This window comes from Anolis carolinensis, chromosome 3 (genome assembly GCF_035594765.1).
Source record: "Anolis carolinensis isolate JA03-04 chromosome 3, rAnoCar3.1.pri, whole genome shotgun sequence".
Taxonomy (NCBI): Eukaryota; Metazoa; Chordata; class Lepidosauria; order Squamata; family Dactyloidae; genus Anolis; species Anolis carolinensis.
In genome coordinates, this window is record NC_085843.1 from 66689957 (window position 1) to 66712577 (window position 22621).

General features: G+C 39.6%; 1 long non-coding RNA gene across 1 annotated transcript; it reads right to left on the bottom strand.

Moving 5' to 3' along the window:
• Positions 1 to 6706: 6706 nt before the first annotated feature.
• LOC134297435 (uncharacterized) lies at positions 6707 to 9337 on the bottom strand. The gene is made up of 2 exons (XR_010004194.1): positions 9060 to 9337; positions 6707 to 7217 (listed from the first exon to the last, which is right to left on the bottom strand). It is a non-coding gene; the product is annotated as an uncharacterized LOC134297435 (long non-coding RNA).
• Between the last annotated feature and the right edge of the window lie 13284 nt (positions 9338 to 22621).

Here is a 22621-nt window from a genome sequence, read left to right on the forward strand (position 1 = left end):
GCCATGGCCTGAGGTTTCGGGTTTTAGCCTGCCACTTTTGGACTCTTGCCAAAAGTCCAGACATGAGACTGGGGGACAGGAGAGAAGCCTCCCCACAGGATTGTAACACATCTGGGCATTCCCTGGGCAACGTCTTTGTAGACAGGTGATTCTCTCACAACCAGAAGCAACTTGCACAATTTTTAATAAATGAGATTTATATTTTCATCATTCACTAGCTAATTGTGTGTTTTATGTTGGCTTGTGTGTTTTATGTTGGTCATGGTTTGTATTCACTTTGAAAAAAAACCTTTTGGATTTTGGTCTACCTATCTTATATTTCATGTATACATTTAGATAGATCTTCTATATATCTAAAATATATATTGTAATTTTCTTATTGCATTTTATGGCCTAATGTAATTACTAGTCCCAACTAAAATAGACCCATTGGATCAAGTGCTGAATACTACATCAATAGCTGAATAGTACATCTATAGATATTTAATGATTGAATCTTGGCATGTTCTAATTGAATTTAGAACTACGTATATGGCTATTTTGATGTTTCTGAAATCATAATAAATCTGGATTTAAAGAAGAGCAATCAAGTTCAGTAGTCAGTAGTTTACGTTATTTATCTGTGGTGTCTAAACACTGAAGAAAATTAGCCTAATTTCAGAGTTTGTAGAATAAAACAGATACATTAGACTCAAAGCATCCATGATTCTAACAAAAGGACCAAATGGCTAAATGAATAAGTTGTTAATTGATTCCATTAGTTTGGCAGACTTTGAATCACAAGCTCAGAGTACAAAAGGAAACTCTGAGAAAACCATTTTGTTCTATTTGTAACTATTTGATTTGCAGATTATATAGCAATTGCTATAATAATTACAGGATGTGAATCTTGAGCTTTGTATGAAGAACAGTATCTGGAAATTTTCCCAACCATTACTAGCAGTGACATGTTTTGCAACGATTGCTTTGATAATGTACAACAAAATATTGTATAATTCTTTAGGCAATATCAAATATATAAACCATTAACTAATAATACACTTTTTCCTGCCAAACCACTTATCACGTGTTTGGAACTCTTATGTTATTTATTTACCCGTTCTGATTCTTTTTCAAACACTGCTAGCATTAGAAATAGATGTTTATTGTGCAGCTGGAACAGACTTTAATGTGAACCACATATTCAATCCTATGTGTGATATTCCATCAGTAGACTTTTTAAAAAAATGTTAGTTTCTTATCATCTGATTGCCTTTATTCCTCTGACCGAGCTGCTTTGTAATGTGGCATGTATCTCAGTATAATATATTGGGCCATCTCCAGGACTAAGGGCCATCAACCCATCCAGAACTAAGGTAAATAAAATGACTGCTTTGATAGAAAAAGCAGGAAGTTCAAAATTGATCTGGCATTGTAGAAACTAACAAGAAAAGTGGTAGATGTCATATTTATTCTTTGATAAAGTAACAGCAATGACTACTTCAAAAACTTGAGAACAGTTTTAGTTATGGGTTTTGGCTAATTAAAGTGAATTACTTTGTGAATTAATATGGAATATTTAGTAATGAAATTGTGAACTAATTTGGAAATGTACTCATAGTAGAGGTGACTTAATTAATGTAAGTGATTAACCAATATTGGAATTTTACCAGAATTAAGAAATAAAGAAACAATACATTTTACATTACCATTTAGTTCTTTAAAGTCTATTTTTGAATTTTTCACAATGCTACTTTTTGTTTCTCAAGGTTATGGAATTTTCAAAATCATGTCACAGGATTTAGATCATTTTTTCAAAAGTATCTGTGCTGAAAGGAAACCAGTTAAGGGGCTTTGAAGTTAGCAGTCTCGATAATTAATAATTTCCCCTTTTCTAAAAACAGTAAATGATTTATATTACAAATATAACATTTCTTTACATCTCTAGAACATTTTTCCATGGCTGCCTCAGGCTTGAACTTGGCACTATCTGAGTTGCCACTGCCACTGTTGTTCCCACTGGCTCTTCCTCCTCCTCCAGAGACAGCTAACATGTTTCCTCCAAGCAGCTGCCAAGCCTATGGCTAGCCAGGCAGCCTTTGTTTGTGGGATGCAATATACCTGTGGTCTACAGGCAACACAAAAGTGTGTTGTGAGACATAGTTTGGAAAGCTCTGCTCTTGAGTTTTCTACTGCTTCAGGATCAAGTCCAATTCAGAGTGGTCCACTGTCTATTTCAGACACCATCACCATCACATTTCCCCTGTGCTCATTAAAGGAAAAAGGGACTGATTGTGTCTGTCGCCACCACCATTGTCACTGCCAGCCAGCTGCAGAGCTCCATGTGAGCTCTTGGATGTTGTGAGAACCCCCTTTTGACATCGGCAAAGGCCTCTGTGTGTTCTTCCTGGTAAAATGGGAGTAGAGCCAGCCCTAGGTATTTTTCAAGTGTAGGCGAACAGAATTTTGGCACCCCACCCCCCTCCAAACCAATCACTGAACAATAAAAGCGTTGGATAAGCGAAAATGTTGGCTAATAAGGTGGTATTAAGAAAAAGTCTATTAAACATCAAATTACATTAAGATTTTACAAATTAAGCACCAAAACATCATGTTTTACAAATAAATCAACAGAAAAAGAAGTCTCGACTGCACCCCGTATGTTTTGCGCCACAAGTGACTGCTTAATTTGTCTCATTGTTGGACCGGCTCTGAATGGGAGCCTCTGATTATCTCAATACTTGGTGCCCACAGCCACAAGTTCTTCACACGGAGTTCTGTGGCCAGCTGGGAGTGGCAGTGGAGACACTGAATGTGAAATGATGACTCATTGAGGACAACAGTCTCAGTCAAACTGGATATGTGAACTCCAAGCCACCACTGCAGCAGGCATCCAGATGAAGCCAAGATTTACCAACCAGCGTAGACATTGCTAGTAATAGAACTATCAAGTTGGAAATGCCTTGTTTAATTTCATGAAATAAAATCAGTGTTCTGCATGCACAGATTCAACCATCCATGGCTTGAATGAATATATGTAATCCAAATGGCAAAAAACCTTGATTTTGCAACTCACACTGTTGAGCTGAGCTTCAACATTTTTACCAATTTTAATATATTATCCTCATTTTTAACATGTTATCCTTGGCTTCCACCAAAAGCCAAGGAAGCAGTCCAGACCCTGAACTGGTGCCTATCAGCTGTTGTGGACTGAATGAGGACAAACAAATTGAAATTGAATCCAGACAAGACAGTCGAAAGGCAGATCAGGATATAGGGTGGCTAGGCTACCTGTGCTGGATGGGGTCACACTCCCCCTGAAGACACAGGTCCGCAGTCTGGGGGTCCTCCTGTACTCATTGCTAAGCCTGGAGTCTCAGGTGTTGGCAGTGGCCAGGAGGACTCTTGGACAATTAAAACTTGTGTGTCAGCTGCGACCGTACTATGAGAAGCCGGACTTGGCCATAGTGGTCCATGCCTTAGTTACATCTCATTTAGACTACTGTAACAGGCTCTATATGGGGTTGCCCACAAAGAGTGTCCAGAAACTTCAATTAGTTCAGAGACCTGCAGCCAGGTTATTAACAGGTTCTGGACCCAGGCAGAATACCACCCCCCTGCTAAAGCACCTGCACTGGCTGCCAATTCCTTTCCAGACGGATTCAAGGTGCTGGTTTAAAGCCCTAAACAGTTCAGGTCCTACTTACTTATCTGACTGCATCTCCTCATATCAACCTGCCCGAATGTTAAGATCTTCTAGCGAGGCCCTCCTCTCACTGCCACCACCATCATAAATGTGGTTGGTGGTGATGAGAGAGAGGGTCTTCTCGGTGGTTGCTCCAACTCTTTAGAACTCCCTTCCCAAGGAGGTTAAAACAGACCTCACGTTTCTCAGAGGTGGTCTTGCCTCTGTTCTTTTTCCATCAGTATTTTGTAGCTATCACTTGTTATGCCTTTAATAGTTTCATTTCCTGTTTTATCCTCTCTTGAAATAATCATTAGTTCAAATTTTGTTTACTCTCTACCACCCTTGTATTTCTTTTGTATGTCTGCTGATCATTTTTCCAATTGTAAGCATTTTTCCAATTGTAACCCCCAGCTTTGGAACTCGCTCCCCAGGGAGATCAGGCAGGCCCCTACCCTCCTCTCCTTCCGGAAGAGCCTAAAAACCTGGCTCTTCCAAAAGGTCTTCGATGATTAATCATTGTAGGTTCAATTTATCTGCCCATTCAACAATAGTTCCATTGTTGATGCCTTGCCATTACTACATTGCACTTTATTGACTATTTTAGCTGTGAAACTACCTCTTCCCATTTTGAAATATTCTGCACTTTGGCCCAGATCAGTATATTAGTCTCCAGTTTTTAACATTTTATGCTGTATGTTGATTTTTATGACTGTTTTATTGATGCTGATGTTTTATTGTTGGGATATTTGTTTTATTGTCTTGTTGCTGTTATTATATTGTTGTGTCGGGCAAGGCCCCATGTAAGCCACCCCGAGTCCCTTCGGGGAGATGGGGCAGGGTATAAAAATAAAGTTATTTTTATTATATTATTAAACAATGTAGTTCCATTTCCTAAAATTTGATCTTTTATTCTCACTTTCCTTGTCATTTTCATTCATCAATCTTTTATTTTAAATAATTTGTTTTTTTAATTTTTTTTCTAACTGCCTTTTTAAATTAGTTGGAAATATTTCTAAGATCACTACTCGTGTTAGTGATGAAATATCTGGGAGCAACTTTATTTTTGTATTTCATCCATATATCTATAATATTTTTCAGAGAAGGATTGCTTAACTTATTATGCCAGGTTGTTTTTGTATTTTTATCTATGTAAAAATATATATTCCAACTGCAAATCCCTTCCTTTATCTTCTTCTGACCATTCCAAGTCACCTGAATATGCTAATCCTTCCACAATACAGTGTTCCCTCACTACTTCATGGTTCGCTTTTCACGGCCTCGCTGTTTCGTGGTTTCCCCCTCCCCTCCGCTCCCCCCCAAAAGGAGCTACATATACCGCTTCCTCCACCGTTCTCCCTCTCCTTCACGCAGAAATAGTGGAGGCAGAGGCTCTGCTGAGACCACCCAAGCCCCCTCCTCATCCTCCCTTGAAGCAGATGGCAAGGAGGAGCTGCAAAGAAGCATGCTGGGAGGTAGCCAGGCAGCAAATCATAGTGTATAACTACTAAAAAAAAGGTATAAATACTCTACTTTGCGGATTTTCACTTTTCGTGGGGGGTCCTGGAATGTAACCCCTGCAATAAGTGAGGGAACACTGTATATCTTAATTGATTAGCTATATAATCTAGCTTTATATTTCGGTGTCCTAAGCCACCCTTTTTTGTGGTTTATACCATTTACTTTTGTTTATTCTGGATTTTTTTATTTCTGTTATAATACAAGAAATTTAGCATCTCCTTCACTTATGAATATATGAAATAAATTACAGTAATAATTCAAAGACATGCTGATGTTGAGTGTCATAAAACCATCTGCTGCTACATTCTGATAAGGGGTCCGTGGTTTTCACCTTACTGGAAAAGGGGTTCATTGAACAAAAAAGGTTAAGTACCCCTTGACTATAGCATCCATGCATTTTTGTATTCCCAGATGGTCCTGGAACCAAACCCCAGCAGAAACGACATGCCCCCTGTGTACTGAAACCTACACTTTTCCCTTGGCATTTCATCAGCTACCACTAGAGGGACTAGTTTATTTAAAGTTGAAAAACTTACATTTTCCAGTGAAAGTCAATACCTATAAAATATACTACAGGAGAAAAAACCAGCAAACTGTTTTGCTATGAAGCTATTGGCAATAAATCTGTTTTACCCTTTTTCTTAAAGTCTTTCTAGAGACAACAAACTTTTAGTATAGTCTTTTAGAAGAAAGTTTCTTTTAGGGGGCTACAGATCTTATGATCCCATGTCCAGTCTGAGGATTCTGTTAGCTGTAGTCCAAAAAATAAACTCTTCATATTCTCAGCTGATTATTCTTGAAACCAACATAGCCCCTCCGACTTCAAGAATATTCTTAAACATAAAGATTAGTTATGACATAAGGATTAGTAAGCCTTATGTGATGGGAAGCACCTGCTTTCCTCAGAGTAATTATTCTTAACCTTGCAACACATCATAGCCATATTTTCAGCAGTGTCAGTTGGGTTGCTCTCTCATAAAAGCATCTCCAAACAAAGGGATTCCCAGCAGAAGTATCTGGTGAATTGGTTCACTGGTAAGAATGATTGACTACCAATGTATATTGATTGTGATGAAGAAGAATTTATTACCTTCCTTGTAACCAGGAGATGGCAATAGGAGCAGAGGCAACATGATTTTTTCCATGTCAGGCAAGCATCTGAAATATTCCAAAATCCAAAATTGTCCAAGTGGATGATTGGGATAGTGACACCCTTGCTTCCCATTGTTCAATGTACACAAACTTTGTTTCACGCATTATTTTAAATTAATATATAAAATTACATTCCTGGGATGTATATGTGGTGCATGCAAAACACAAATGAACTGTATGTTTAAACTTCGGTCCCATCTTCAGGATATCTCTTTATGTATCTGTAAGTATTCCAAACTCTTTAAAAAAATTAACTGCAGAACACTTCTGTTTCTAAGCGTTTTGGTTAAGTGATACTCAATCCGTACTGTTATCTGTTGCTTGTTTATAGGAAAGAAAGAAACACTTTTCTTAAAGAGGGCTAGAAAATAAAATACAATTTCATTTTAATTTATTTTGGCTTCTAAAACCTTAACTTTTGCATGTGACAATCATAATAAAGCAAAGAGTATAAAGTTCATATTGTTACAAAACTATATTTGGGCGATGCCAAGAGGTTGACAGAGAATTTTTGAACAGTGTTAATGGATAATGCCTGAATGCAGCCTTGGCAAAAAGACTTGCTTTGTTGATGTTTCCGACTTCATGGCCAGGACTTTACTCTTTCTCTTTGTTTAGCTTGTATGAATGTGACTGGCAATGAAGGGTCTCTTTAGGACCTGCAGTGATTGTAGGAAATAATATCTCGGGGGAGATCAGCTCCCACATCTCAGCTATGCCTTATAGATACTCCATAGTAGCATTTTCTTTTCTCTTCTCTCCTCACCTGCCACCACCACTTCTGACTTCTCACTTCAGCTTGTCATTTCATGTTTCAATCAGTCTGATATCAGGCGAACCATCAGCCTGGGAATGTGAGTGGTAGTTATAAAAAGATAGTCTGCAAAAAGGAAATCAGGAGATCGGAGAATCACCATCAACATCTTAGAAAGCTGAGGAAATGCAGTTAAATTTTGTGCTCTTGTACAAATGTCTGATTTCTATGGGGCACAACCACAACTCTCTCTCTGTGTGTGTGTGTGTGTGTGTGTGTGTGTGTGTGTGTGTGTGTGTGTGTGTAAAAGCTGTGCCCGGCCACGCGTTGCTGTGGCTTATGGGAATCATTTGTTGGCCAGGTGGAATAGCAGTGAATAGCCTTGCAGCCTCAAAGCCTGGCCGTTTTCTGGAGTAGCTGGAGTAGCACCCTCAATCAAAGAGACACTTTGAAGCCTGGCTACTTCCTTAGTAGGGGAATCCTTGTTTGGCCAGCTTGAACTGCACTGAATAGTTTTTCAGCTTAAAAGCCTGGCCGCTTTCTACATAAGGCATCCTTGCTAGGCCAGGCTGAATGGGATGGAGTAGCCTCGTGGCTTCAGAGCTTGGGGGCTTTCTATCTAGGGGAAACCTTGGTTGGCCAGGTTGAACAGCACTGAATAGCCTTGCTGCTTGCAAGCCTGGCCACTTTCTACCTGTGGAATTCTTGGTTGGCCAGTTTGAATAGCAATTAATAGTCTCAGTGTGGCAGGTATGAATACTGCAATTAACCACCTTGATTAGCATTTAATGGCCTTGCCGCTTCAAAGCCTGTTTGCTTTGTGGGACATGGTCTGGGAGCTCGTGAAACATGCAGCGTCCATGTTTTTCTGGGCATGAAAGCGTGTGTCCAGATATATGTGTTTGGGCATTTGTGTTACAACTTTCTACTGTTATTGTCCTGTCTGAGTCGCTGTTGCTCTGTCCCTTTATTGTGGTTGTGTGTGTACACAGTTCTATGCATTGGCTGTGCTCCTCATGGGAGATAGGGATTAGATGGGTATGTTGATGCAAAGCTTTGTAGTGGTATTCATGTTGGTTACTATTGTTTTGTGTTTGGCTGAAAGTGGTGAGGCTAGAGGGGGTTTATGTCATTGTGGAGTATTGTCTATGATTGGTGTGTTAATTCTTGTGTATTGGGGGAAAATATGAATGATAGGCAGGCTGCTTCCTGGTTCGGGATTGTGGGAGTCGTAGTTCAAATGGAGGCTCATTTTGTCTGAGAACTGCTTGATGGTGCTTATGGAAACAGCATCACAGCCCTTCGGAGGGCGTGTGGTAAGCAAAGTGAGGCGTTTCTCAAGTAATGGCAGCATTGCTTTGTCCCTCCGGTCTGTTTCGCCCTCCCTCCCTCTGCCTGGCAGCATTGCCTTCCACTATTGCATCTTTTAAAAACTTATTTTCTTTGAACTCAGTCATGGATTTGAGAGCAGGAGGGAGGAGGAGGGAGGAGAGAGACAGGGCGGAAGAGAGGGGTGTGCAAAAGCCATGCCGCCATTACTTCCTAAACGCCTCTGCTTGTAAAAAGCCACGTCATCATTACAGGGAGTTTGAGAGAAGTAGGGAGGAGGAGGGAAGAGGGAGGGAGGGCAAAAGAGAGGGGTTGGAAGAAGTTACGCCGCCATTACTTTCTAAACACCCCAGCTTGTAAAAACCCATGCTGCCATAATTGTCTAAACTCCTCAGTTTGCTCCCCAGACGGTCACGGAAGGGCTGCGAGGCGGTTTCTTGAACTATTTGAAGTACGACTCCCACAATCCGAATCCACTCCCATTGTCCCCAATAGCCAGTTAGGGATTGTGGGAGTTGTTGTTTGCCCTACCTCCCTCCTTCTGGGCGCGTTCACACTAGGTTCTTTTAGCAATGTCCCTGACAGAATTCTAAGATAAAAAGTTTTTAAAAGCTTGAAAGGAGGAAAGCTTTCCTTCACCCTTTTTTCCTCTGTCTTGGATGTGGTTGTTTAGGGCTATTGTCCTCCGTGGCGTTACGCAATCTGCCGGGCCGGCGGTTGGGATGCTCATGTGCAGCTGCCTTTCATGCATGCCTGTCTTCCAAGGATGGGGGCTGCTCCGTGCATGCGCCCAGTGCAGTTTTCTGGTTTTTTGGGATTTTGAGTGACTTCCAGTTTGATTATTTTTATTAATTTTTTTGGTTTTGCTGTCTAAACACAGCAGGGATGACCATGTCTTTTGTGGCCAAATTTCATGGGTTTTGGGTGTGTAGTTTTGCTGTTTACTTTAAGTTAGAAATGGTTAGAACATTTATATATATATATATATATATATATATAGAGAGAGAGAGAGAGAGAGAGAGAGAGAGAGAGAGAGAGAGAGAGAGAACAACACAACAATGCATACATTAAATTAGAGACATATGCACTTTCCCCAAAGTTCCAACCATCCAATGATGTGCCAGTACAAGATGTGATTGCAGGACTCTTCTGCCTGTGTATCTGCACTATAGAATTGAGGCTATTTGATCCCACTAACTGTCATAGGTCAATAATATGGAATTTGGCAAGCACCGGATTTGGGAAATGAAGTAGCGTTTCAATTGAGGGGGCAGAATTCTACTTTGTACATCCTGATTTTGCTGCATCGTAACTATACTCTTATTCTCTGCTGTCCCTCGCCTTTGCTCATGTTTTCTTGTACTAAATGCACAATCTTTATCTCAATATGATATGACATTTCCACATATGGGTGTGTATAGAATGCATCTAACTGTGGAATCAGTGTTGTTTGACACCACTTTAAATGCCATAGCTCAATGCTATGGAATCCTGGGATTTGCAGTTTAGTGGGGCACCAGTACTCTTTGGCATGGAAGGCTTGTAAAACTTCAGTGTAGCTTCACCTTTGGATACAACTCTTGATGCAATATAAAATTACACTGCAAAGAACTTACCATTTGTTTTCTTTCTAAATAAACAAGTGAAAATCACTACCTTATTCAAAGTGAAAAAGGCCCCACCTTAGCCTTGGCAAATGCATCTTTTGTCTAGCTTTGCGCAGGGCCAAATCTAATCTCAAAGGGGTTACACTTTCAAAAACGAAATGGAATCCAGTTTATTTACTATACTTTTATCTATTTACTATACTTTTACCCCACCCTTCTCACTGCAGAGGGAACTCAGGGTGGCTTGACAATGTGGCAGTAATTCAATGCCTTTAAAACAAAATACAAAGAAAGTCATTTAAAATGCACATTAAAATACAATTAAAACACAATTGAAGCCATTAACATCATGTGATCCAAGATCCAGTTGAACTAGATTGACTTCCTCTGCTGTATACCCATTTTAGATGTCTCCACCATTTTTACTCTAGGAGATATCTATGATTAGTTACATTTATTTTGTCATATTGTTTTAATTCATGGATTGTGTTTTAACCAATGTTGATGTTGGGTTTGTCCCCATGAAAGCCACCCGAGTCCTTTTGGGGAGATGGAGCCAGGATATAAAAATAATATTGTTGTTGTTGTTGTTGTTGTTGTTGTTGCTGTTGTTGTTGTTGTTATGCAAATAAGAAAGGAGATGTGACAGTTAATTTAAAGGGTAAACAGCAGAGTGAGATGATGTTAGTATTTAGCCACACTGGCTGGGGTATCTGGAGTGGCCCCCATGAAAACACTACACCATTATAGCAATACAATTGCAATCCTGGAGTCTGTAGTTTGGTGAGTTGAAAATTCTAAAATGTACAGGGTTCTAGAGGATGTTGCCAGGGCAATTAGAGTGGAATTATAGTGGCATAACTGTGTGGTGTAAAAGAACCCCGGATCTAAACCAGTTTCGTTCCAGCAAAGTGACTGCATAATTCATCTTCATACCATGCTCCAGTATTGTTTTGAGTGGATGCAAGATTATACAACAGATCTCACCTTTGAGGTGAGGTAGAGGGGGGTAAAAATACAGTAAATAAATAAATAAAGTATAATTTTATATCTGATGGCATTGGCTTTATCAGGAAAACAGTTTCTCTGTAAGTACCGTTGACACCCCACAATACAAAACAGATCCTTGGGACACAAATATACTTCAGAGGCTTAAATCTTCTACATGTACAATCTAGCTCAAATTTAAATCTGCATCCAACATTTTTCTGAACTTTACTCCATTTCTCTAAGGGACCACAAGAAAGTATAAACCACAAAGACAAATTCTTTTTCATTTTTCCTGCCATGATGCCTACAGGACCCTGATTTAATCTTTGGCAATACCTACTTCTACTTCACTTTCTGAAAAGGAAATTCTAGGATTTCTCCATACAGAAAATACAGTGTAGAAAACACTGAGTTGGATCCATATTTAGTTAGACAATACACCCAATAATAATCTATCTATATAATAAAAGTGAATGTTTGTATGCAGCGGAGTATTTGGCAGCTTTCTGATTGGCTGCCACTTCCACAAGCCACTGGGACCACCTGGAATGATGGACCTGGCCCAAACTCGCAACAGATAACCCCCGTGACCCAATTTATGTCCTGGTGCCGGTTGGCGAGGATGGACAACAGACGATGGGATTTGCAGTATTTTCAAACACTTCCACTCCCACAGACCACTGTTACTCTAACCAATGACATATCAGGGCCAAACTTGGCACACATACCCCATATGACCCACTTTACATTCTGGTGTGATTTGGGGGAGGACGGACCAAGGATGATGGGATTTGTAGTACCTTCACTTACTGCATGAGACCACTGCAACTGCCAGGAATGACATAATTGAACCAAACTTGGCACACATATCTCATATGACACACTTTACATGATACAGCTGTTTGGGGGAGGATGGACAAAGGATTATGAGTTTTCCAGTACCTTCACCAAAATCACCTCCCACAGACCACTGGCCTCCATCGCGGTGTGAGAATTGCAGGCAGATGCAGAAAAACAAGAGTGCACAGAAATGTGTTTATGTCTTGCAAGGAGGGTTAAAAGAGATGTAATTTGGGAAAGATTCCAGTCAGAGCAATTTCACTTTTGGAGAATCAACTCTTGCCTTGTTCAAGCCTTGTCTCATGCCTAGAATCTGTGTTTGGATTACTTTTGAAGCTCATGTATTCATCTTACCTTGGATTTACTGTGTTATAATTGGGATTTTGGACTAATATCTACGAAATCATTGAAGTGTGTTTAAGGATTGCACTTGCAATTGGTTTTTACTTATTTTTCTGCTTTCTAATAAGTTTTGCTATCTTTCTTCAATAAACTGAAAGGACTCAAGCCTGCTGTGGTGGAGTTTGTGTGTTGGAGCAAGGTGAACCAGTGCTGAGGTGCGACAGACTCCCACCAATGACGAATAAGGACAAAACTTGGTAGACAGAGTCCTCATGACCCACTCTACATCCTGTTATGGTTTGGAGGGGGATGTACCATGGATGATGGGACTTAAAGTATTTTCACTCACTTCCCGAGACCACTGTGACCCCCACCAATGTCTGATCAAGACCAAACTTGACACATACAGTCCCCATGACCTACTTTACATGCTGGCGGTGTTTGAGGGGGATGGACCATGGGACTTGCATATGGGAGTTGTAGTTCACCTTGCACCCACTGAACCCCACTGACCCTGGACCTAGACTAAACTTGGAACACAGGCAAACAATGCCTTTCTCAAAAAAACAAAAACAAAACAAAACCCAGGCACCTCTGGGTCCCCAAGCTAATAATAACAACAACAACAACAACAACAACAACAACAACTTTATTTTTGTATCCTGACTCCATCTCCCTGAAGGGACTTGGAGTAGTTTACATATGGCACAAAGTGCCTAAAACAGAGCATAAAATAAATTCACAGAGCAATACAATAAAGTAAAACATATAGCATATAAAACAATAATTTAAAACTCAGAACAACTCCCAAAACCTAAGGTGACAACTATCGTAGGACATGACCAGACTGTAGACAAAACAGGGGGATTGGATAGTGTAAATTTTAGCTAAGGAACAAGGACATGGGATGAAAGTGCAGTGCTGTGTCATTGATTGCAGACCATTGGTGCTAGACGTTCTCAAAGGCTTGTTTAAACATACAAGCCTTCAGCTCTCTACAAAAGGAGGACAATGTGGGGCCATGCCTATTCTCCCTGGGGAGGGTGTTCCAAAGCCAGGGGGCCACCACCGAGAAGGCCCTTTCCCTTGTCCCCACATTTGAGACAGTGGCGGGACTGAGAAGAAGAACCACACCAACAGATCTTAACACTCACGCAGGTACATAGAGGAGGATGGGGTCACAAAGATAGACAGGGCCCAAACCATTTATTAAAATTAGTGGGACTTAAATTAATCATGGTCCTGATTTATTTCAATCTATTTGAAGTACAACAAAATCTAGATGCAAACTTACAACAATGTATGCTAGTGATTTGAACCATTTTTACTCTTTCTACTGAACTGAAAGAATATATGCAAGAATACTTGTCTGGCTTTTTTGTTCTGTAACTCTTTATAGGACCTACCTTCAATTCTTTCTGGAAAACTGAAGATTTAACAAAAGGCTCTGTAAAACTGTTAATTTCCCAAGGATCTTTCATATCACCTAGAAGCCTTCCATATTAGGGATGCTCAAAGGTCCTTCCTAATATTTCAGAGAACCAATTAAATCACTAACATCACTATATCTTTCCCATATTAGAGATAGCCAGTAGGTGGCAATACTTTCTTAAATATTATTATTTATTAGAACTATTGGAAACAGAAAAAGAGAATGTATGTATTAATACATTTGTCTCAACAATTATGGCTTGTAATACTGTGGCTTTTGCTCCACATTCAAATGTTGCTCATACCTAGCTATTTTATCAGGTTATTTATTTGGTTTCAGTTAAAGCTGTGCAAACATTTAAATGTACGAGAATAATTACATCTGCTATACTAGCCCCCTGAATATACCTGGACTGTGACATCAGTGAATCCTTGGGAGTCTTCACCTCCTTTCACTTGCCTTTCATCACTAGGTAGCCTTATACCAAAGGAAGGACTGAATTTCGGTGAGAGAGCCCTCCTGCTTGAAAAACATTATAGCAATAGGATATTTAACCTATCCCTGGGCCTCAGTCATACCTGCATGTTTAGCTTTTTTGGTTTAATTTTTCAAACTACTTGACAGCTGTCTTCACTGGTTTTTCACTTTCCTGGGTCTTACCTGCTGTATACAACTGAACACTTGTCAAAGCAAAGCTAAAGACTGTTATCAGACATGGACCATGATCTAGGGAATAGGAGCCTGCAATCGCATTCATGTCATCTGGAGAGCTTCATATGAGCAAGATGTTATATGAATCGAGCATGGGATTAGATAACCCTTTGATGAGATCCATAATATCTTTTTATATCCCTGCATTCTGTCATCAGGCACATCCTAGGATCTTAAGATCTAAGCCAATATTCCCAGAAGACTATAAAAGTTAACCATTGTTTAGGTTATATGTATATCATTATGAACATTTCACTAGAGGTTTGTACCTAAATGTGTCCTTGAAGGAGATTTATCTTTCACAATATATTTGGGTTAGCGACACTCTCCCTCTTTACTTCTCCATTATCTGATGGTTTTCTTTCTCCTCTTCTTCCCCCCTTCCTCCCTCCCTTCCAGCTGGAAATGATCTAGAACTCCTGAAAGGAGATACTGTAGATTTGCTAGGACATGAATTGGCTGAAAATTGATATTCAAAAGATGGTTGAATTGATGCTGCCTGGGTACTAGCATTGCAAAAGATCAGCAGAAGCATATCATCAATGCATTTTAATATTGAAATTGAAAAGAGGGGATTGAGCAACACTAGAGCTTGGAAAGGTGGCCCAAAAAGTATTTCTTCCTGAACTCTGGACTTGTCTTCTCTCACAACATTGTTCTGATGAGGAAAAGTGACATTTCTACTAACATGCTCCTGCAATAAATAATAAATTTTACCCTAATAAAATATGCAGAGAAAAATAATGTGCGGCTCTTGTTCTCCAGTATAAAATGTATGGAATATCAGCTTAAAGAGATTGGCCAGGGAGAGGGAATGGAGGTAAACATTCAACAACTGTAATTTTCACTCTTATGTTCTCATTCCCATAATTAGTTGATCTACTCACTATGGATTTGATCTTGCCCAGAAGTCACTTCCCAGCCTATCAAAAATATTTCATGTGTATCAAAAAGGAGAGATGAGCCATGAAGTCTGCTGGCAGGAGAATTATGTGTCAGGGTACTCCATTTTCTACCATCTGTCAATCTAAATTGCTTATCTCCATCTGTGCCCATGGGCATCAAGGGTGAGCATTCAGGCAGATAGTGATAGTTGCCTGCATTGAGAGCATTCCAGTACATAACACTGCAGCTTCACTGGCTCGCTAAAGCTAACAGCATTAGGCATGTTATTGCCACACCATTTGGCATTTTCTATTGCACATAAATGCTCCAACTGGTATTGGATACTGTGAGCAGCTAGCTCCTACTGTTGTTTCTAAATGCTGATGCGATTGTGGGCAGAGAGGGAATGAGACTAAACAAGAATAGCTGGTGTGATATATTATCTCATGCTTGTTTTTACAAAACACGCCTGTTACAAAATTACAGTTGAAGGATGCAAATGAGCCATTTGCACACTGAAAGAATGCAGGCATTTACTATATGAATGATTATTTTCACCTTAAAAAAGACAATATAATTTTCTGCCATTTTCTCCCAGCTATGGAAGAAAATCAAGTATTTGTTCTCAGTCATCAGCTGGTATTTGTATTTCCCAAAATCTTTTGGGAAATTATTTTGTACAGAAATATGTTTTTATTAAAAGTGAAAACTAGCAAAACAAAGCAAACAAATATGCCTGGATATCACAAGGGCAAAAAAGTGCAAATCACATTCATTTTGGTGCAAGATTGCTTTTTGTTTTTGCTTTTATTAAAAAAATGAAATTTTGCACAGATAAAAAATATTTAATTAGTTCCTGAAACATTTTGAGATGTGCAAATGCTAACCAAACGCCACATAGTTCATGTTACTGTGTTATTTCTCCCAGCTGGGTTTCTTGAGTGTCGAGAAACTGATTTTTCAATTAGAAAACAAGTTGTGGTGATTTTTTCTATCTCTACTACAAAATAAATATAATTATTACAAAACAATGAAAATAAAAATGAAAGGATTGAAAATTGTCAACAATAACCTCCTTGGGTTATTGCGTGTTTTCCGGGCTGTATGGCCATGCTCCAGAAGTATTCTCTCCTGATGTTTCGCCCACATCTATAGCAGGCATCCTTAGAGGTAGTGAGGTATGCCTGCCATATATGTGGGTGAAACATCAAGAGAGAATACTTCTGGAACATGGACATACTGCCCGGAAAACACACAACAACCCTGTGATTCCAGCCATGAAAGCCTTCGACAACACAATAACCTCCCTGTTGACTATGGATTGAACAATTGGATTTGCTTCAACTAGAGTAGACTTGTTGAATCAATAGAATTAATCTACAATAGGTTTCAATGGGTTTACTCCAGGATAGACTTAGAAGCATGGTTCACACCTTAAGAAGACACAAGGAAATGAATGATACCTGAGCATATAGCAGATCATTGGCAGCCAATACATGGAAATCATAATTAAATATTTATAATGCAATCATATGTTACTAATTGTATGGCTGCCAATTGACACCAGCATTGTGGGAACTCCCAGTTGCATTGCTCATCTATTGAAGTTATTACTGAAAAGCTTGGGCATGTTGATTTTCACAAAGTCCTATTCAAATGCTCAGTGAACAAGTAAACACGTAAGATGTGTAAGCTAGTCCTATCTTTTTCACTATCTCTCATTAAAGATGGAGATTGACAAATTGAAGATGAGAGTAGAAGATAATTTTATCTTGAGAACATATCTAAGTAAATCAGAAGGGCCATGACAGAAGCGGATGAGGCTAGATCACTTCTTTCCTTACATTTGTACTTTAGCTAGTTTAACCTGAATATGTGTATAGAATATGGGATGTAGTCTTATATGGTTAACTAGCAGTATGGCCTTTCATGGAAATGCGGCACTAAGATCAGAGTGCATGATATGAACTAGGCCATAAAAACCCACTGGGTGACCCTAGCAAGTCACACATTCTTAGACCCAGAGGTATATATATATATATATATATATATACACACACACATACATACACAGTAGAGTCTCACTTATCCAACACTCACTTAACCAACGTTCTGGATTATCCAACGCATTTTTGTAGTCAATGTTTTCAATACATAGTGATATTTTGGTGCTAAATTCGTAAATACAGTAATTACTACATAGCATTACTGTGTATTGAACTACTTTTTCTGTCAAATTTGTTGTATAACATAATGCTTTGGTGCTTAATTTGTAAAATCATAACCTAATTTGATGTTTAATGGGCTTTTCCTTAATCTCTCCTTATTATCCAACATATTCGCTTATCCAACGTTCTGCCGGCCCGTTTACGTTGGATAAGCGAGACTCTACTGTATATATACACACACACACACACACACACACATATATATATATATATAACTTTTATTCCATCTTTCTCCCAGTATAGGGACTCAAGGTGACTAACAATAAATATAAGAAAAGTTCATAAAACAATGCAAACAAATTAAATTTTAAAAAACAAATAATTTATTATCTTAAAGCCATTAACATTAAAATATTAAAATGTATGAAAATTGTATTCTCATCATAAAACACTACCTTTAAAAGTCCAATCCTTATCAGTTTATAAATACATGGTAGTAGTTAAACAACGTGAATGCCAATGAAAGGTAAATAAGGATGGAGCCATCCTGGCCTGTCTAGGGAGGAAGTTCCAGAGTCTGGGATCAGCCATCCCACCAAATGAGGTTGAGAGAGTAGTGGGACAGATAGAAAGCTTTCTCCTGACAATCAGTGTTTTGACAGGTTCATAGAGGTCTTTCAAATAACCTGGACCCAAGTCATATAGGGGTTTATAGGTCAAAACCAGCACTTTGAATTGTAGCTGGGAATGAGCTGTCAGGAAATGGAGCTGCTGCAACAGGGGAGTTGTGTATTCCCTGAGCCAGATCCAGTTAATAATCTGTGATAGGTTTGCCTTAAGGTAACCATGTCAGAAATGACTTGAAAGGAACATGACAACAACTATAAAGGGAACTGGATACACTTCATTTCTACTTAATCAATAACTGAATGTTTCAATAGCAACCAGGTATTGGGCTAAGAATAGTTCCAGATGGCATGCTGAAATATTTATTTATATACTGTCTCTTCTGGTACAGGGCAATAAGATCCTTATAAGAAATTAAAGGAAAGTGCAGCTGCTAAATGATAAGATATTTGCTTGTTATCTAAAAAAAAGGAGCAGACAGTGGGTCAACTGAGCCTTTTATGGAAGGGTGTTTCACAATTTGAGATCAGTTACCCAAGAGGTTGTCTTCTGTATCCCCAATAAATGTGCCTGCTTTGGTGGTAGGATCAAGAAAAAGCCATCCCTTGAAGACCTTGAAAGTACCCATAGATACCCAAAAAAGCAATGTTGGCTGATAGGTACAGAAAAAATAGCTCTATTTTTTAAAACCCCATAGTTCATTATTTTTATGTATCTTATGAGAAAATTGGGACTTGGAATTTCCAGCTTCCTTTTGTCTGCTTCCTAACATTGGAAATCTAACCTAGTCATAGCAGAGCTCTACAAGCTCTGCTTGCTAAGGGAGATGAATAGAATTATGCTTCCCAATATCTTCCAAATTACAAAATATTTCCTTCTTTGCTCACTAGAGAACATGTAGAATGTATTATTTATTTATTTACAACATTTTTACCCTGCCTTTCTCTACCCCGAAGGGAGCTCAAGGCAAAAACTTCCTTACTGAGTCTGGCCATTGCTTTTATCTAGTTCAGTGTTGCTTGTACTAACTGGAAGGAAAACTTTCCTAGCCTTAGAAGATTGTGTCATTCTGGCAGGGACAAGAATTGAACTGGGGCTTTCTGCAGGCAAAAATGTAGTCTCTACTGGGTTATATAGCATTTCCCTATAATGGCTGTTTATAATGGAGCATGGGGTTAGTGGGGGGGAAATAGATTCCACAGACAGATCTTTCTTGAATGACAAGGAAAATAGTGTACACAGGTGTATTGTTCATTTTCTGATGGCTTTTTTGAACTTACTCTCGGTATTAGTTTCCATTCAAGATGGATTACTAGGGTAATCCATGCTGGCCATATGTTCTAAAATCTCAGTAGTTGTGCATTTTAATCCCACAACAGTGAGATGCAAGGGGAAGATAAAATCTTTCCATTCTCCCTCTTTTTTACTGACCAGAAAACAAAGGCAAATATATTCCAGATGGCTGAACAGAATAATGGCGTGCATGCACACACATCCTATTACTGGAAGAATGAACATTTATTTGGTGTCAGCATCATACTTGGTGTCGCAATGAATCGAAAGGCAATGTGGTTTGCATCTCATTGATTGCATGGAAGCAGTTATAGATTGGCAGGTAGATCTGATAAAAATAAATAGTTATGAAATGCAAAGCAAGCAGAAATTGGGTGGGTCATATACAGGAAATGAGGCCTCTTCTATTAATTTTACCCAGTCATAAGTGTCAACTATTAATTAATCGTTATTGCAGTACCAACTCTATTTACTCATTCAATAATACCTATTACTAATAAACATGTTGGCCATATAGCAAAATACAACAAAACGCAATATTTACAGAACAACTAAAAAAGCAGAAAATGCATTATGCAGTTTCAAAACTTCATGGGCTTCTTCATCAGGCAAAGGCTCTCTACTAGGGAGCTCAATCACATTGAGTATGTGTACCGAGTCTGGAAAAAAGGGTTAGACTGGGAATTCTGTTAGTGTACCATCTACCCCACTGCCTAACAAACTCCCTGGCTGAGCTGATGGAACTGGTCCCAGAAGTATTGTTGGAGTCATCCAGACTTTTCCATCTGGGTGACTACAACATACCACTGGAGGCCAGTTTGTCAGGTGCAGTTCAGGAGTTCATGGTATCCATGACAAACATGGGTCTATCCCAATTGGTTTCTGGACTACACATTCAGCAGATCATACACTTGATGCAATTTTCAGCTTGAAACATATGAGTCTTTAAGCAGAGGTAAACAATACCTCCAAGTTGTCATAAGCAGACTGCTTTCTGGTCAGTGCTAGTATCACAGCTACAACCAACCCCTGCAGGGGTGGAGGACTTAATAAAATAGTCTGCCCTCAAAGGAGAATGGATCCTTTGAGATTCCAGGAGGCCTAGAGTGCTATGGCTAGCATCACTGATGATCCTGTTGAATCCGTGGTCAATAAATGAAATCAAAATTTAACCAGGACTATTGAAATATTTGTTCCCAAACAGCCTCTTTGACGCATTACAAGTCAGGCTCCCTGGTATACAGAGACCATCAGGGAAATGTGTTGTCGAAGGCTTTCATGGCTGGGATCACAGGGTTGTTGTATGTTTTCCGGGCTGTATGGCCATGTTCTAGAAGTATTCTCTCCTGACGTTTCACCCACATCTATAGCAGGCATCCTCAGAGGTTGTGAGGTATGGAGAAACTAAGCAAGGAAGGTTTATATATATCTGTGGGAAGTCCAGGGTGAGGGAAGAACTCTTGTCAGTTGGAGGCCAGCGTAAAAATTGCAGATAATCACCCTAATTTGCATTGAATGGCATCTACTAGCTACTTTCTGCCTGGGGGCATTCTTTGTTAACTGCCCCTAGTTCCCATGTCTCAGAGTGTTGCTTCTTATTTACTGTTCTGATTTTTTAATTTTTTAATACTGGTAGTGAGATTTTGTTCATTTTCATGGTTTCCTCCTTTCTGTTGAAGTTGTCCACATGTTTGTGAATTTCAATGGCTTCTCTGTGTAGTCTGACATGATAGTTGTTGGAGTGGTCAAGCATTTCTGTGTTCTCAAATAATATACTGTGTCCAGGTTTGTTCATCAGGTGCTATGCTATGGCATACATTGCAACTATGAATTCACATCCAGCTGAGCTGTTCAGAGTGGTGAGAGGATTAATGCAGTTGCCTTCCCCTCTGAACCCATTGTTAGAACTTTCAGTAGCTCACTTCAGTACCTTTAATAACTATTTCGCAGATAAAATCTCTTACACAAGAGCTAACTTAGATATTGTCTTTGGAGCAGAAGCCAACAACGAGGTGTCCAGCAACTCTGGATCAGTTTCAATTGGTGAGTACTGTTGATGTGGGCAAACTGCGGAGGCAAGTAAGAAGGATAACTTGCTTTCTTGATCCCTCTCCCTTTTGGCTGGTCATTCAGGGAGGAGATGCAATTAGATTTCAAATACAACAAATTATCGATACAGCTCTTAAGGAAAAGAATTTTCCACTCTGTTTACAAGAAGCAGTAATTAGATTACTGCTGAAAAGTCCTATCTGGATCCCCAGGACCTTAATAACTACAGACCAGTGACTAACTTTCTTTTTTTGGGTAAAGTGATTGAGAAAGCAGTTGCTCTCCAGCTCCAGGAAGTTTTTGGATGACACACATTTCTCTGACCGATTTCAAACTGGCTTCGGAGCAGAATACAGAGTTTAGACTGCTATGGTTGTCTTAGTTCTCCGTCTTAACATGGACAAGGGGTGTGTGTCCCTGTTGGTGCTTTTAGATCTCTCAGCAGTTTTTGATACCATCAATTATGGTATCCTCCTGGAATACCTGGGGTGTTTGGGAATTGGAGGCACTGTGCTGCAGTGGTTGTGGTCACACCTTTCAGGCAGGTCCCAGGTCAGGCATGTAGCTGGGGGGGGGGGCTTGAGGGGCTTCACACACACACACCCTGAAATTCTCAGAATGGTCTGCGAGAAGGCTTTACATTTATTATTTAAACTGTTATGTTTATTCATATCATGATCTGATCACCATGCTCAATATATCCCATATGCATGGGGGTATTGGGATAACGATACAAAAGGTTTGCTAGGGTAGATCCTCCCCCACCCAGACTCAGCCCCCCCCCCAAGCAGAATCCCAGCCCCCCCCCCCCCCCAAATCAAAATCCTGGCTACAGGCCTGTCCCAGGTGGCAGTGCTTTGGAATAACTGCTCCTCAAAACAGGAGAGGTTATATGGCATCCCACAGGGTGCCATTCTATCACAAATGCTTTTTAATATGTACATGAAATAGCTGGGAGAGATCATCTGGAAGCATGGGGTGGATGCTATCAGTACACCGATGACACCCGTATATGTTTCTCCATGCCTTCCAAAACAGCTCTGGCTAAGGATAGTATCTCTTCTGAATGAATGCTGGAAGGAGGTAATGCGCTAGATGAGGAAAAACAAATTGAAACTGAATCCAGACAAAACAGAGAGGCTTGTCATTAAGGGTCTTAACCTAGGGACGAAGGTGTGTCAACCAGTTCTGGATGGGGTTACACTCCCCCTGAAGGACTGTGTTTGTAACTTGGGAGTGCTCCTGGATCTGTCTCTC